Source organism: Macaca thibetana, chromosome 7 (assembly GCF_024542745.1).
Source record: "Macaca thibetana thibetana isolate TM-01 chromosome 7, ASM2454274v1, whole genome shotgun sequence".
NCBI classification, from domain to species: Eukaryota; Metazoa; Chordata; class Mammalia; order Primates; family Cercopithecidae; genus Macaca; species Macaca thibetana.
The window spans coordinates 100,866,806-100,883,858 of record NC_065584.1 but is presented as its reverse complement, the minus strand read 5'-3'; positions in this window follow the sequence as shown (position 1 = coordinate 100,883,858).

Here is a 17,053-nt window from a genome sequence, read left to right as displayed (position 1 = left end):
ACTGAGTAAATGAATGAATGAGTCAGTCCAGGAGAAACTCCTTACCAAAGTCTTTCTGGCCTCTGTCTCCCAGCTTGTCCTCACCCTACACCTGCCCCAGGAGAAGTGCTTGCCTCTTCTGAGCCCTTCTCCAAGCATGGCAGGCAGGCAGGACGCAGGTCAGGCCCAAGCATGCCAGGGCCCACATGCCTTCCTGCTCCCTCAGCTCTGCTCCCTGAGGGCCTCACTCGTCTGTTGCCCCTGCCACCCCTGAGCTTGCAGGAAGGCTTGTTAAATAAATGCAATGTGTGAATTGAAGGGACACGTGGATTAATTCAATCAGGCATAAGCAAAACACAAATGCCTGCCACCTCTCATCTGGTGTGTGGAGGCTGAGTCTGAGCACAGGGTCTTTGGGGGAGTCCTGGGTGCCCACCTTTGAGACTGAGGGTGCTCTGAGCCTTTGGCACTTCCCTAAGGGGCCTTGGTCTGGGACCAGCGTGGACTTCCTGCTGCAGTGACCAGCAGCCACCCCATTAGGCTTGGGTGATGACCCCAAGGGGCACTCGTGCAAAATCAGGTGTCAGGAAGGGCTCCAGCTTGGGCGTGGTGAGAGAAGGAGTAGTGGCTCCCAGTGCATGCTGCCAGGCTCCTCCCATCAGGGTGGAATTTGCCAAGCAAGGCCATCTTTATAGCACCCCCCAGGCTGGCACTGGGGTGCCATGCCTGCCCCTGAACAGCCTTTTGATATGTCCCTAACTGAGCCTGCAGCCCCCTCCCACCTTTGCAACAGAAAGACCCACAAGTCGGCCTGAACTAGTCCCTTTTCTAAACAAAGAAAGAGGCCCTGCCTGGCCCACCATGGTCTCTTCCTGTTTGCTTTGGATTCAGACCATAGGCCCAGCTGGCTGGAATCTTTTATCTTCTGGACAAGGCCTCTGGTCTTCCAAGTTGGTGCAGCAGGTAGCCCAAAGTTGGCTCTATAATGAGAGGTCCCTGCTCTAGGCACCAGGCCAACCCAGGCTGGGGGCATAGAGACAGCCAGGCTCTGCAACCCCCACCTTCCGGAACACACAAAAGGGCTTCCCTCCTCCAGTCCCCTGCCACAGCCCAGGCCTGGCCACTTCCACACTCCATCAGGCAGTGGCAGCTATGCTGCCCTCACCTGTCACCCAACCCCACCAGCACACATCAGCAGAGGGCTCTTCCTAAGAGTGTGGGTGGGACTCTCCCATTCAAACCTGGTGCCCAGCCCCTCACTGCCTGCAGAGTGAAACCTCAACTCTGGCTTGGGCCTTAATACCTTCTGTGAACTTGACCCTCTGGCCTGTCCTCTTTCTACTGCCCACTGTGGCTCCAGCTGCCAGCGTCTCCCCAGATCATCTGGGCTTTTTCATACCTCTGTGACTTTGCTCATCCTGTTCCCATTGCCAGGAATGCGTTTCCTCTCCCTCTCGTCAAACTCCTACTCATCCTTCAAAACCCAACTCAATGTCACTGCCTTATCATGCACACCAGTGCCTCCTCCCCTCTGTGCTTCCCCAGTCTCCAGTTCCCACCTCTATCACAGCACTTAGGAAAACGCCACTGAGGCTGAGCACGGTGGCTCACGCCTGTAATCCCAGCACTTTGGGAGTCCAAGGCGGCCAGATCACGAGGTCAGGAGTTCGAGACCAGCCTGGCCAACACAGTGAAACCCTGTCTCTAATAAAAATACAAAAAATAAGCTGGGCGTGGTAACAGGTGCCTGTAATCCTAGCTACTCAGGAGGCTGAGGCAGGAGAATCACTTGAACCTGGGAGGCGGAGGTTGCAGTGAGCCGGGATCTCATCACTGTATTCCAGCCCGGGGGACAGTGCAACACTCCATCTCAAAAAATAAATAAAAATACAAAATTAGCTGGGCGTGGTGGCGCACACCTGTAGTCCCAGCTACTTGGGGGGCTGAGGCAGAAGAATCGCTCGAACCCAGGAGGTGGAGGTTGCAGTGAGCGGAGATCGTGCCACTGCTCTCCAGTCTGAACGACAACAGAACGAGACTCTGTTTCAAAAAAGAAAAAAAAAAAAGAAAGAAAAACCCTAGTGATGTGTTCAAAAGCCTGACGCTATGTGTAAGCACCCCAAAGGAAGGCTTGGTGGCTTCGTATGCCCCTCCATGCCTAGCACAAGGCAGGAGCCCAATACATGTTGGCCAAATGAATGGCAACACCCACAGTCCTTGCCATGACCTATAGGCCCCGTGTAATCCAGCCCCCAGTGATTCTTTGGCCTCATCTCAAGCCCTCTCCCCTGTCACTTCTGTGTTCCACCCCAGTGGTCTCTTTCAGTTCAAGTCCAACCTGTTCTTCCCTCCTTCATTCTCCCTTCCTCCCTACACACAAGCTGATCCTTGGGCCTGGAAAGCTTCCTGCCTTTGCCTCCTCCACTGCTCACTTGCCCTGGAGACTCACGTCAGTGGTACTGCCCCTAGGCAGCCCTCCAAGTGCCTCCATGGGGGTAGCACCAGGTGTGCCGTATCCTCCACACCTGGCATGCAGTAGGCGGGCAACACGTGCTTGTGGAATGGGGCATCAATGCAAGAATGAGAGACAGCAGTTAAGGATGGAACTTCAGAGTCTTGATCCTCGGGACAGGTTCCATCTTCCCTATCCGATATTCCTTCCTGGGCTTCTGGACTGTGCACAAACCACCTTCGTGATTCACCTTTGTGATTATTTACTTCGTATTTTTCTTTAAATCAATTCACTTTCTTAGCCTCCTTCTGAGCAATAATAAAATCACAGTTGGATGTGTTAATTTATATTAACAATTCATGACTATTGGTTTAAGAATTGTTCCTCGGCCGGGCGTGTTGGCTCATGCTTGCAATCCCAGCACTTTGGGAGGCCAAGGCGGGCAGATCACGAGGTCAGGAGGTCGAGACCATCCTGGCTAACACGGTGAAACCCCATCTCTACTAAAAATACAAAAAATTACCCGGTCGTGGTGGCGGGTGCCTCAGCCTACTCGGGAGACTGAGGCAGGAGAATGGCGTAAACCTGGGAGGCGAAGGTTGCAGTGAGCCAGGATCGTGCTACAGCACTCCAGCCTGGGTGACAGAGTGAGACTCCGTCTCAATAAAAAAAAAAAAGAAAAAAGAAAAAAATTGTTCCTCTAGGTAGCTCCTAAAAGCATCTTGTCCAGTTGCACCCGCCTTGGGAACTGCTGCTCCACCCTGTATGATGTTGGGGGTGGCGGCCTTTCGGGTTGTCTTTGGCTCTTTCTGCCAGTGAGCAGAATGCATGTGTTCCTTTCACTGTGAATTTCTTGATGGAGTAGAATCTGAGCTCTCAACCTACCTCAACTAAAGCAGCCCTTCTATGGGTTTATGTATTTCTTCCCTGCCTATGTTTTAGCCCAGAAAATTTAAGTTCTTCTAAACTAAAACCAAAGCCAAAACCAAAAAACATGAAGGTTGACAACGATCATGCCAGGGCATATCTAAGTCACAGGGACAGTGTGGAAGATACCCACACTTGTGGGTGGGGAGAGGTTCTTTGGTCTCAGATGTGAAGTGTAAGAGGCTTTCTACTCTAATATGAAGACTCCAGGAGCCTGGGAGGGGCTGTGGCCAGGATAGCGGAGCACCTGTGGCCGGGTAAGCTGCTGTGTGATCCACGCTCCATCCCTGACCACTGGGTCCTTGGGTAGGCCCCACCCACTCCCACTCAGTGTCCCTGACTGTGAACTATGAGGCTGGGTAGACTGGGAGCTCAGGGACAACTTGGGGCTCATCTGTCTGCTCTGAGGGAGCAGTGAGTGAGAAGGGTAGGGATGAGGCTGGGGCTGGGCCAGGGCACACTCCGTCCCCGCAGGCCCCTGCCTTTCTCCCAGGCTTCTGAGGCCTCTGTCCATAGCTGCATCACCCCAGGGTGCTTCCTCTGGGAGCCCTGGCCATTGCCCCCTCCTGCAAGAACCTCAGAAGGCCCCAGTGGGAAGTTGCCTCTCATCAGCCTCTTCAGCCCAATGCAGGGCACACAGGAGGGAAGGAGCAGAGGCCTTTGTGGGTGGGGGAAGTACACATAGGGGCCACAGATCCTGCCTGGCAACTCCTGTCTGCCAAATGGGGGGTAATTATCCTGGTGGGGCACATAGTAGGTGAAACTGAGCACCTACTATGTGCCCTACCAGGATAATCACCTCCATTTGGCAAACGAAGACACCGAGGCACAGAAAGGTTAAGTGATTTGCCCAAGGTCACACAGCTAGTTAGCAGCAGGTTCAACAGCTTAACTACATATGCTTCCTAAAAATGTCCTCCCATACAGCCCCCCACATCTACTGTGGCAGTGCCTAGGGGAGTTGAAGACCACAGGAGGAGACACACACCCATTTGGCCAGACCAGGGCTGGGAGCTGAGGGGTAGTTCTCGGAAGTAGAACTTGTCACCCAGGGAGTGCTGGGGGCTGCTTCCAGACACAGGCCTGTGGAGGACACACATCTTGCCTCCAAGGTGTGACTGGGACCACTGTAGGGCCAGGAGTGACAGGCACCCGGGGTGGAGCCCAGGCTGGGAATAGATGGCTGCCAGCCAATGTGGATGAGGGCACCCCAGGGCCTCGGTGTGCGGCTGACACACTGTCCATGCCACGCCTCCAGGGCTGTCCAGGAGCCCCAGAATAGGCTTCCACATCTCCCACCAGAGCCACAGCCCAGGAACTGGACCGAGTTCCAATACCTCTACCTCTTCTGACATGGGGACCCCCATCTATGTTCTCAGAATGCCTAGCATACAATTCTTACAGTGATGGGGCTGGAAGCCTTAGCTTAAAGCCTGTAGGGGTGTAAGGAGCGCGAGGGTGTAACGAAGGTCCCACTCCCCAGAAGGCTCTGGGGGAAGCACAGGGCAGGGGGCAAGGCTGCCTCAAGACACTGGGCCGGTTTCCCCATCTGTGAAGTGGGAGCAGCGCTCTTGGTGGCCTCCTTGCACTCATTGTGTGGCCTTGGAGGCCAGGGCTCCACAGGAAGGTGGCCGAGAGTGGATGAGAGCCACATGGGCCCAGCACGCCCTCCCACAGGGAGACGGGAGTCCACCTTCTCACCTGCCCAGCTCCTCCATACCAAATGGGGCCAGCCAGCCTTCCTGTGGGACAGAGGCGGTCCCCACTTCCTCCTGGCCACCCCTGCCGCACACGCCCACCTCCCCAACACAAAACACATGCCCTGAGGGGCCCTCTGGTCCAAGCCTCCCCTTTCACAGGTGAATTAACTGAGGCCCAGTAAGGCCAGGGCGTTTAGAGACTCAGGGATGAAGCCACATCGGACCTCAGGTCTAGCTGAGACCAGGGCTCTGACCACCCCCGAACGCGGCCTGGCGGGTGCAGTCCGGGAGCTGAGGTGGGGGAGGAGTGGGGATGAAGTCACAAAACCCCAGGACATAGCCCACCTGGGCCGTCCCGGCCCACCGCATTGCTGGGGGATATGGAGTCATTTGAGGAAAGGATCCCATTGGCCCAGTTTGGGGAACCCCTTCCCAGACCAAGACTGGATTGCAATGGGGCCCTGGATCTGTCTCAGTTGCTCACCAGGGAGGGCGTGGAATAGGCTCCACAACCCCCAAACCTCGGTCCCCATCCGTGCCCCGGCATCTTGGCCGGGTAGTAGGAGCGAGGGAGAACGCGACTGTAACGCGGGCGTTGAGCACTTAGAGTTCCCCTTCCTCTTCACCGAGGTCTGCGGCGGAGGTTTTAGACCGAGGCGCGAGATCTAAGGTTAAAGAAGGGGCCTCTGAGCCCAGTCTTGGCCAGAGACCCCACAGGCGGGCCGGGTTCGCCCTTCGCATTCGGCCGCTCCCCACCCACGAGGGCCGGGTCCACCCTGCTGCAGCTTGGCTCCGCTCCGCCGCCCTTCCCGTCTGTCCTCCCCAGGCTCACGCCGCCCTCGCCCACCCTGGGGCCCCCTCCCCAGATGGGAGCCCCTCCGACCCCTGCGAGGCCTGCTGGGGACCCACTTGGCCGCGAGATCGTAGTGGGAGCTCGGCCAAAAGAATTCTTCGCTTTCCCTGGTCCTCAGTTTACCCATCTGGGAAGAGAGGCGTCGCGGCCGCAGAAGTCCAGCTCCCCAAGCGCCAAGCGTTGGGTCTGCAGCTCCCTCGGTTCCCGCGCACCCAATGGCCGCGAGACCCCTACCCGCGCCCGCAGCCCCCGCCCTCCCGCCCCACTTGCCTGGGCCGCGGGGCGCTGGACCCTGGAGGGTTCCGAGCCTTCGGGACACCGCGCCGCGCCGCCGCCGTCCCTGCCCCGCCAGCACTGGACTCCTCCTTGCCCGTCTTTTTAAAGGGAAGTAACCTGACCCGACCACTACTCCTCCCGATTCAGCCCTAGCCGGCCGCCCGCCTGCAGCTCCGCCCGGGCTCCGCCCCTGCCCGCCCGCCAGCCCAAGGCTTCCCGGGAGCCCCCCAAGGCTCCTCCGCTCCTCCGACGGCCCGGCCTTCCCCCGCGGGCCTGGGATGCACCAAGGCTCCAGCCGCCCCCGACGGGGCCCCCGTCGCCGAAGCCCGCAGGCCCCACCGGCCACATCTGGACGGCATCTGCCGCGGGGGAGGGGCTCGGAGCCGCGCCCGGAGTGTCCCGCAGGGAGCTTAGCGCATCCGGGGCAGGAAGCCCGCGCATCCCGTGCAGACGGGTGGTGCAGATAACGGACCCACCACAGCACGCAGTTCAACTTTCTTGGTACCTGGGGCTACCAGCGCAAAAGGCTAAGGGAAGTAGCACGACTTTGCGAAAAAGCACCGGAGTCGGGAACACGCGCTTCTCATTTTTTCTTTTTCCTTTTTTTGTTTTTGAGACATAGTCTTGCTCTGTCGCCCAGACTGGAGTGCAGTGGCGCTTTCTCCGCTCACTGCAACTTCCTCCTCCCGGGTTCAAGCAATTATCCTGCCTCAGCCTCCCAAGTAACTGGGATTACAGGCGCACACCACCACGCCTGGTTAATTTTTGGATTATTAGTAGAGACAGAGTTTCACCATGTTGGCAAGGCTGGTCTTGAACTCCTGAGGTCAAGTGATCCGCCCGCCTCAGCCTCCCAAAGTGCTGAGATTACAGGCGTGAGCCACCGCACCTGGCCTGCGCCTCTCATCTTGATCCTGCTTACAGAGGTTGTGTAGCCGCAGGAGCCCCGCCCGGGTGGAGCCATGACCGGCAGGGCTCCCCATCTCTGAACAACTTTACTGGGCGGTACCAGATAATATTTGTGTTGCTTCCCTGTGGCTGCAGTAACACAAACGTAAAACAACACAAATTTACTATCTTACAAGTTTTGTAAAATCAGAAGTCCAAAATGGGTCTCGCTGGACTAAAAGCAAGGGGGTTGAGGGATACAGCTTTCTCAGAGGCTGGAAGGGAGCCTGTTTCTTTGGCTTTTCTGGCTTCTAGAAGCTGCCCACATTCCTTGACTGGTGGCCCCATCCATCTTCAAGCCAGCAGTGGCCCCTAGTCTCTCACAACCTGTGACTGTGACACCAACTGTTCTGCCTCTTGCTTCCACTGGTAAACATCTTTGTGATTACATTGGGCTTACCCAGATAATCCAGGGTAATCTTTCTATTTTAAATCAACGGATTGTCAACTTTAACTCCACCTGCAACTGTAATTTCCCTTTGCGGGGGTAGCATAACGTATTCACAGATTCTGGGCATTAGAACCAGGGCATCTTTTGAGGAGGAGGATATTATTATGTCTACCACAGTATTCAAGCTGACTTCCTGAATTTCAGATTTCTTTTTTGCTTTTTCTTTTCTTTTTTCTTTTTTTTTTTTTTTTTTGAGACGGAGTCTCACTCTGTCGCCCAGGCTGGAGTGCAGTGGCACGATCTCAGCTCACTGCAAGCTCCGCCTCCTGGGTTGACAGCCATTCCCCTGCCTCAGCCTCCCGAGTAGCTGGGACTACAGGCACCCGCCACCTCGCTTGGATAGTTTTTTTGTATTTTTTAGTAGAGACGGGGTTTCACCGTGTTCGCCAGGATGGTCTCGATCTCCTGACCTCGTGATCCGCCCGTCTTGGCCTCCCAAAGTGCTGGGATTACACCGAATTTCAGATTTATAATCAAATTTAAGTTCTTCCTTATCCATGATTGGAATCCTTGGGACAGTTAAAGCCTTGCACTGCATGGTCCAAATTCATTGCTTTGTGACTGGCTGTGTATTATTATTTTACTTATACTTGCTCTTCTTTTGGAAACTTCATGGAGGACCAGGGTACCCCTAGGTAGCAGCCTTGCTTCTCCTTCCTAATTTGCTGCTGTGCTCTTAAAAACCAGGTCACAAACATATTGGAATATACAATTGTGTGTAAAGTAAAAGTAAGTAGGCTCTGAGCGAGACCTGAGAGGCTATTTTGTTTTTTCTCTCTCCAGTCTCATGCATGTCTGACCCTCTCCACTATCATATCTGGCATAATCTCCTCCATGTCTGACAAGCCAAAGAAACACTACATCAGGCCAGGAGAGAATCTTCCACCTGGGGCTCTGCCTCTCCTGCCCAGGCTCCACGGAGATTTTAAGAGGAATAAAGATCCTGCTGTGGCAGAAGTGCAACCCAGCTTTCTGGAGGGCACTTTGGGGATAGGAATGAAGATCACTTTCAGAAATTTAGCCTGAAGAGGCTGAGCGCGGTGGCTCATGCCTGTAATCTCAGCACTTTGGGAGGCCAAGGCACCTCACTTGAGGTGAGGAAGGGGCCAGCCTAGGCAACCTGGTGAAACTCTCTCTGTACTAAAACACAAAAATCAGCCAGGTGTGGTGGCGCATGCCTGTGGTCCCACCTACTTGGGAGGCTGAGCATGAGAATCACTTGAACCCGGGAGGTGGGAGGCTGCAGTGAGCTGAGATCACGTGACTGCACTCCAGCCTGGACGGCAGAGCGAGACGCTGTCTCAAAAAGTAAATAAATAAATTTAGCCTAAGGAAATAGAATATTTATGTGCAAGGCTTTTCACTGCAGTAATACTTGTAATACTGAAAAATCAGAAATAGCCTAAATGGGCCGGGCGTGGTGGCTCATGCTTGTAATCCCAGCACTTTGGGAGGCTGAGGTAGGCAGATCACGAGGTCAGGAGTTCGAGACCAGCCTAGCCAACACAGTGAAATCCTGTCTCTACTAAAAATACAAAAATTAGCTGTGCGTGGTGACGGGTGCCTGTAGTCCCAGCTACTGGGGAGGTTGAGGCAGGAGAATGGCTTGAATCTGGGAAGCGGAGGTTACAATGAGCCGAGATCGCACCACTGTACTCCAGCCTGGGTGACAGAGAGAGACTCTATCCCGGTAAATAAAAAAAAAAAAAAAAAAAGAATATGAAGAGACAGTTCTTGCTCTTGCAAAAAGAAAATTCAAATGGGCTCATAAGCATGTAAGAAGATGTTCAATAACTCACTTATTAAGATAATGAAAATTATAACTACAAAAGATACTATTCTTACCAGATCAGCAAAGAGAAAAAAAAGTTTGGTAGGTCAGGCACAGTGGCTCATGACTGTAATTCCAGCACTTTGGGAGGCTGAGGCAGGAGAATCACTTAAAGCCAGGAGTTCGAGACCAGCCTGGGCCACATGGCAAACCCGTCTCTATAAAATAATAATAATAATAATAATAATAATAATTAGCCGGGAGTGGTGGCACGTGCCTGTAGTCCCAGCTACTTGGAAGGCTGAGGTCAGAGGATTGCTTGAACCTGAGAAGTCAAGACTGCAGTGAGCTGTGATCGTGCCACTGCACTCCAACCAGAGCGATAGAGCAATCGTGCCACTGCACTCCAACCCGTCTCAAAAAAAAAAAAAAAAAAAAGTTTGGTAACACACTGTTTGCAAGGGTGGGAGGAAAACATGCATCCCCCAGCATTGCTGGTTGGTGTGTAAACTGACTCAACCTTGAAAGAGAATATTTGGGCAGTATTTATCAAACATATAAACACATGTCCTATTTGATTTGGCACTTACAGAAATTTATCCTACAGATATGCTCACACATAAGTGAAAGGAATACCCAAAGCTTTTCACTGCATCACTGCAACACTGTAGCCAAAACCGCAATGACTTTTGCACCAACCTAATAGCTAGAAACCACCTAAATGTCCACCAAGAGAGATGGGATAAACGAATGATTATTGTATGCCCTACACTGGAATGCATATGACTATCAAAAATAACTAGGATTCCCCTTACAGAACGCTCCCCAAGACAGGTTGTTAAGTAATAAGACCTGGATGCAGAGCAGTGTTCAAGTCGTTTATCAATTGTACTTAAATGGAAAAAACACAGACACACACAATTGGCTTTTATATGTGCATGCACTGATAACACGAGTTGTTTCCCAGGAAGGAAACTGGAGCTGGAGAACAGGGTGGGAAACACATTTTTCAGCATATCCTTTTCTTCTCTTGAATGTTGAACCATGTGAATACCGTGTCTATTCAAAATGTAAATAAAATTAAAAGTGAAGACAAAAGACTAGAAGATTAACAGGCTTTATATATATATATATACACACACACACACACACACATATATACACACACACACACACACACATATATATATATATTTTTTTTTTTTTTGAGACAGAGTCTCGCTCCATTGCCCAGGCTGGAGTGCAGTGGCGCCATCTCGGCTCACTGCAAGCTCCGCCTCCCGTGTTCACGCCATTCTCCTGCCTCAGCCTCCTGAGTAGCTGGGACTACAGGCGCCTGTCACCACGCCCAGCTAATTTTTTGTATTTTTAGTAGAGACAGGGTTTCAACGTGTTAGCCAGGATGGTCTCGATCTCCTGACCTTGTGATACGCCTGCCTCGGCCTCCAAAACTGCTAGGATTACAGGCACGAGCCACTGTGCCCGGCCATCTTTTTTTTTTTTTTTTTTTTTTTTAAGATGGAATTTTGCTCTTGTTGCCCAGGCTGGAGTGCAATGGCGCCATCTTGGCTCACCACAGCCTCCGCCTCCTGGGTTCAAGCGATTCTCCTGCCTCAGCCTCCTGAGTAGCTGGAATTACAGGCATGTGCTACCATGCCCACCTAATTTTGTATTTTTAGTAAAGACAGGGTTTCTCCATGTTGGTCAGGCTGATCTCAAACTCCCAACCTCAGGTGATCCACTTGCCTCGGCCTCCAAAAATGCTGGGATTACAGGCGTGAGCCACTGCGCCTGGCTATAATATAAAAATTTGAATGCCAGGTGTGGTGGCTCACATCTGTAATCCCAGCACTTTGGGAGGCCGAGGCGGGGGCATTGATTGAGGCTAGGGCAACATAGCAAGACCCCATCTCTATTTTAAAAACGTTTTTTAACTTGGCTGGGCGCAGTGGCTCATGCCTGCAATCCCAGAGCTTTGGGAGGCCGAGGCAGGCAGATCACCTGAGGTCAGGAGGCCTAGCCAACATAGTGAAAGTCTGTTTCTACTAAAAATACAAAAATTAGTCACGCTTGGTGGCAGGCACCAGTTATCCCAGCTACTCAGGAGGCTGAGGCAAGAGAATCACTTGAACCTAGAGGACAGAGGTTACAGTGAGCAGAGATCACATCATTGCACTCCAGCCTGGACGACAAGAGCAAAACTTGTCTCAAAAATAAAAGAATAAAAATTATAAACTTATATTTATGGATGAAATGATTAGATGTCTCAGGTTTGCTTTGACTTAATCAAGAGGGGGTGGAGAAGTCAGGAATGCTCAATACAATTTTCCTCTATTTAAAATAGGGGAAAATCAGAAACAATTAGATGTTCAGTAATGGGGGACTGGTTAAATAAATTATGGGCTTCCATATGATAAAATTACTATGCTACCATTTAAAAAATAATAAATCATAACCAGGCACGGTGGCTCACGTCTGTAATCCCAGCACTTTGGAAGGCCGAGGCAGGTGGATCACCTCAGGTCAGGAGTTCGAGACCAGCCTGACCAACATGGAGAAACCCCATCTCTACTAAAAATACAAAAATAGCCTGGTGGCTATGGTGGCGCATACCTGTAATCCCAGCTACTCAGGAGGCTGAGGCAGGAGAATCGCTTGAACCCAGGAGGCGGAGGCTGCGGTAAGCCGAGATCATGCCACTGCACTACAGCCTGGGCAACAAGAGCAAAACTCTGTCTCAAAATAATAATAATAATAATAATAATAATGGCAATAAATCATATTTTAGAAGTATTGAAAGAGTATTTTGTGTTTTGTTTTGCTAATAATCGTGGAGTGGGAAGACCTTTTTAAGTATATGAAATCCATATTCCACAAATGAAAAGACTGCTACAGTTGACTACATAAAAGTAAAAATCTCTGCATTGCACAACCACCACAAGCAAAGTCAAGCAAAGCCAAAAAGAACACTCCATACCAGGGGAAAATTAGCTATATGTTGCTAATTGTTGAGGCTCAGAAATGGGTATATTGAGGGTTCATTATTACTGTCATTTTTTAGTGTGTTTTCAAATTTCCATAACAAAAGGAAAAACTTAAATATATACAAACTTCTGTATGGCAAAAGCCAAATATTACATTGGACAATAATATTTGCAACACATATAAACAACAACAGATTGATATTAATAATGTCCTAAAAAGGTCCTACAAGGTGTTTGTAAAAAAACCGGGTGCTTGCTGGGCACGGTGGCTCACGCCTGTAATCCCAGAACTTTGGGAGGTTGAGGCGGGCGGATCACAAGGTCAGGAGATCAACACCATCCTGGCTAACACGGTGAAACCCCGTCACTACTAAAAAAAAATAATAATACAAAAAATTAGCCGGGCGTGGTGGCGGGTGCCTGTAGTCCCAGCTACTCCAGAGGCTGAGGCAGGAGAATGGCGTGAACATGGGAGACGGAGCTTGCAGTGAGCCAAGATCACGCCACTGTACTCCAGCCTGGGTGATAGAGTGACACTGTGTCTCTAAATAAATAAATAAATAAATAAATAAACAAACAAACATTAGGGCAGAATAGGACTTGGGAAAATAAAATAAAATAAAAACAACACAATTGAAAACTGGGCAAAGGATTAGATCCAAAACTTCACAAAAGAGGAAATTTTAAAAGCCAACTAACAGGTGAAAAGACGTTTAATCTTAGTTGTACTCAGGAAACACAATTTCAAAACAATGAGATGTCAGTTTTCACTCACGACATTGGCAAAGGTCTAGACCAATGGATAACATCTAGAGTTGGCCAGGGTGTGGGGAACTGGGATCCCCACATAGTTCTGGGGCACTTGGGAATCGCTATGAATAAAATGGCAAGCCGTATTCACAATTTAACCACAGCTACCTTTTCATCCAGTGATCCTGTTTTGGGAAATTTATCCTAAACCCAGGGAGTAACGAAACTAGGGCTTAAACCATTCATGCAGGAGGAGGCTTATTAGAGCATTCCTTGTTCCAGAAGAAAAATAAGCCAAAGCGTCTGTAGAGCACCCTTTAAACAAGTGATTACAGGCCCACAGGAAACACCATACTCAGTCACAGAGTGTGTGCGCTAATTCTCTATGCACCAACTTGGAATGATGTCCATTAGTACATTTTTAAGTTCAAAAGCAAGTTCCAATTTCATCTCACCCTGTATTCATAAGAAAGAACTCTCTCTGGGTTTGTCATTCGGGTGTATTGTCAGGAGTGCTGGGATGGAATGGAAATGAACTTGCCAAATTATTAACCCACTCTGCCTCAGTGAGGTTGACTTGAGCCAGGGGTGGGTTGGGGGAGGGAGACAGGGGAGAGACTATCCAGTTTTTCCTTATATGCTTGTTTATTCTTTGAATTGTTAGAACAAACATGAGATTTTCACAGCAACCAGCCACCACTACAAAACCACTAAAATACTGCTTAAAGGGAGAGGTGTGGTGGCTCATACCTGTAATTCCAGCACTTTAGGAGGCAGAGGAGGGTGGATTGCTTGAGGCCAGGAGTTCAAGACCAGCCTGGCCAACATGGCAAAACCCTGTCCCTACTAAAAATACAAAAATCAGCCAGGTGTGGTGGCGTGCACCTGTAATTCCTGCTTGTTGGGAGCCTGCATCACAAGAATTGCTTGAACACAAGAGACAGAAGTTGTAGTGAGCTGAGATCGTGCCATTGCACTCCAGCCCAGGCTACAGAGTAATACTCTGTCTCAAAAAAATAAAAATAAAAATAAAAAAGAAAAGGTGAGAGTAGGAGGGGCAGGCAGGACTGGGAATGATGCCTCCCTGCTCATCCGTGTGGCACCCCTTGCTGCCACCTCCATCTCAGTGCCTCAGCCCCACATGGTGCTTGGAAGAGCCCTGGCGAGGGGGTGCGTGATCTCGGGGTGTGGTAGCTTAGTGGCGGACTTTTCCCAAAGACCTCTTCTCTAGGCTGGAGTCCCTTGGTGAGGACAGGAGCAGCTGTTTCTAAACTTCCCTCTCGCCACGAGTGTAAGCAGCACAGGCTGCCTGCAGGCACTTTGGTCAGCTGTGTGGATGCGTGGCTCCTGTGCACCGAGGATTCCTGATCTACCTGGGCAACAACAGCAGGGATAATAAGCTCCGTGGGCGCAGGGTTCCTGCCTGCACTGTTTTCCACTATATGCCACCACTTAGCACAGGACTTGGCACATACAGGGTGAACTAAAGAGCCAAAGCAGGGGATGGTGGTGTGCACCTGTCATTCCAGTTTCTCAGGAGGCTGAGGTGGGAGGATCGCTGGAGCCCAGACCTTCAAGGCCAGCCTGGATAGAATGGTGAGATGACACAAGTCCCCCACACTGTGACGAGGGAGGGCAGGAGAAGGTCAGTATCCAAGGGGCAGTGTTGAGGAATGAGGTGCATTGCCAGATGGACAGGTGGAGGGAGGGTGTCCGTAGCAGAGGGACCAACATCTGCAAAAGCAGGAGGTCCAGTGCATGGCGAGGGGGGAGGCTGGAGTGCTCAGGGACAGTGGAGCACTGAATGCTGAACTAGGGAGCTGAGCTCTATTCCTGGGGATGCTGAATCCCTGGTGAAGCTGGAGAAAAGGACACTGATGGAATTAGATTTGCCTTTTAGAGAGAGTCCCTGGGGACAGTCTGGGGACCAGATTGGAAGGGCGCCAGGTAGGAGGCAGGGAGAGCAGTTGGTGGCGGGTGGGGAGGCGGGGTGCTCTCCAGAGACAGAAGGAGAGCAGTTCAGGGATATTCCGGAGGCAGCTTCAGGAGGACTGGTGACCAGTAGTGGGGGAGGGAGTCAGGGGAAGGGAGCACCAGGGCCACTGCTGGGGCTGGGGAGGGCAGTGCTAGAGTCAGTAATTCTGGTGCTGATATATATATATATTTAATTTCTTATTGCTGTTGTTTTCAAGAACTCAGATTGGATTTTATTATAAAATTGATTAAAAACACATTTTTTGGGAAAAAAAAAAAAAGACAAAGAGCAGCTTTTACAGCAAACTTCCTTGGGAACTTTCTCAGGAAGTGGGAAAGGGCCTGTTGTTGTCCGGGCTGTGGAAGGGATGGGAAGGACCTAGAGCCCAGCAGGAGAGATAGAGGTCCCTGAGGCGGCAGCAGGGCGGGGCAGAGTGGGGTGGGGGGAGGAATGGGCCAGGCAAGTGCGGATGCAAAGACCCGCATGGCACCCCTCGGCGGGCTACCTCCCCAGTGCTCCCTGGACGCCACGCCCATGCACAGATCACATGCTCCGGTCTGTGTGTGGTTCCCCCAGGAGTCCTCCAGGGCAGGGCAGAGCAAGGCAGGGTCCCTGCAGAGGAGTGCTGGGTGGGAGGCAGCTTTGCGGTCAGACAGACGTGGCTTCCTCAGGAGGTCTGACACAAGCAGGGCACTGGTCTGGGGTGGTTACTCATGCCTGAGCCATCAGCTTCCTCTATAAAATGGGGACAATCCCTGGAGCTGCTGTAAAAATTAAATGAGAAAAATCCTGTACAGCATTTAGCAATGCTCAGCCCTCAAGAAGCCCTTGCAGTGGAGCCCCCCATGGATTGTCTTAGTGAAGTCTTTGACCAGGTGGCGTGGCTTACACCTCCAAGCTGTCCTCTCTGTAGAGGGGGTTGGGTGGGGGTGAGGGAGGAGACCTCATGCCTTCCGATCTGTCCTGGGCATGAGGTCTCCTATTCTCCATCATGGGTGTCCCACCCACTCCCATGGGTTCACCACCTCCCTGGACACCATCCCCCATTTCCATCCATGGCCTAAGACATCCTGCCCAGCCCCCTCCACAGAACCAGCTCCTTGTAGTCATCTGAACCGGGCATCCTGGGGGCTCTCAAATATACCTCCAAACCTGACCCTGCCATCCTGCCCCTACACCTTGGCCAAGGGTGCCACCCCCACCAGGCTCTTTGCCTCCCTGTCCCCCATCCAATCTGCCCCAATTCTGCTCAATTCTGTAACCACTGCCTCATGACCTGTTTTAGGGGGGCTGCGGCAGCCCCTCACTGGCCACTCCAGCCTCCTGGGTGGTCCCCCTGCCCTCACCACAACCTCTGCCCCACTGGCAGCTGGATTGACCTTTTGGAGATGTCACTGTCTCCCTCTCTCTCCCCTAAATTGCTGAAAATCCTTCAGGACTCCACCAATGCCAAGGTCAAACTCCACGCAAAGCATCACGCTGCCTCCTCTCCCACCATCAGTGCATCAGCCTTTCCCTGGACCTGCAGCGGCCCCCTTGCCTCTCACATGGAGTCTGCTCCCTCCTGAGTGTACCCGGCACTGGCATAAGGCAGACTGCCAGTAAAAAAGGGCTGAGGACGGGCTGGTGGGGCTCGGGGGTTCTGTCACCTGAGCAGTCCCTCAGGTGAATGCATTCCTGGAATTTCTCTTCTTCTGAGCCCTCAGGAGAAGGCTGTGGCGGTTCCACCCACCCAACTTGGCCCGTATTGCTCCAGGGAACCTGGAGAAAGGTCCCGGGCTGTCTTGGGAAGAGGCCCACCTGCATTTGGCCTCCCCAGTCCTCACATCTGCATGAAACGTGGCTCCCAGGACTGGCTGCCTATAGGGGAAGCAGGACCACAGGCTGAGTGTTCACTGAAGCGCACTCCAGGCTTCTGGGGGCTGGGGCCTGCACACAGCTGGAAGTTTCAGGGAAGGGTTAGGCCAGACCCCCAGTCCAACACTGG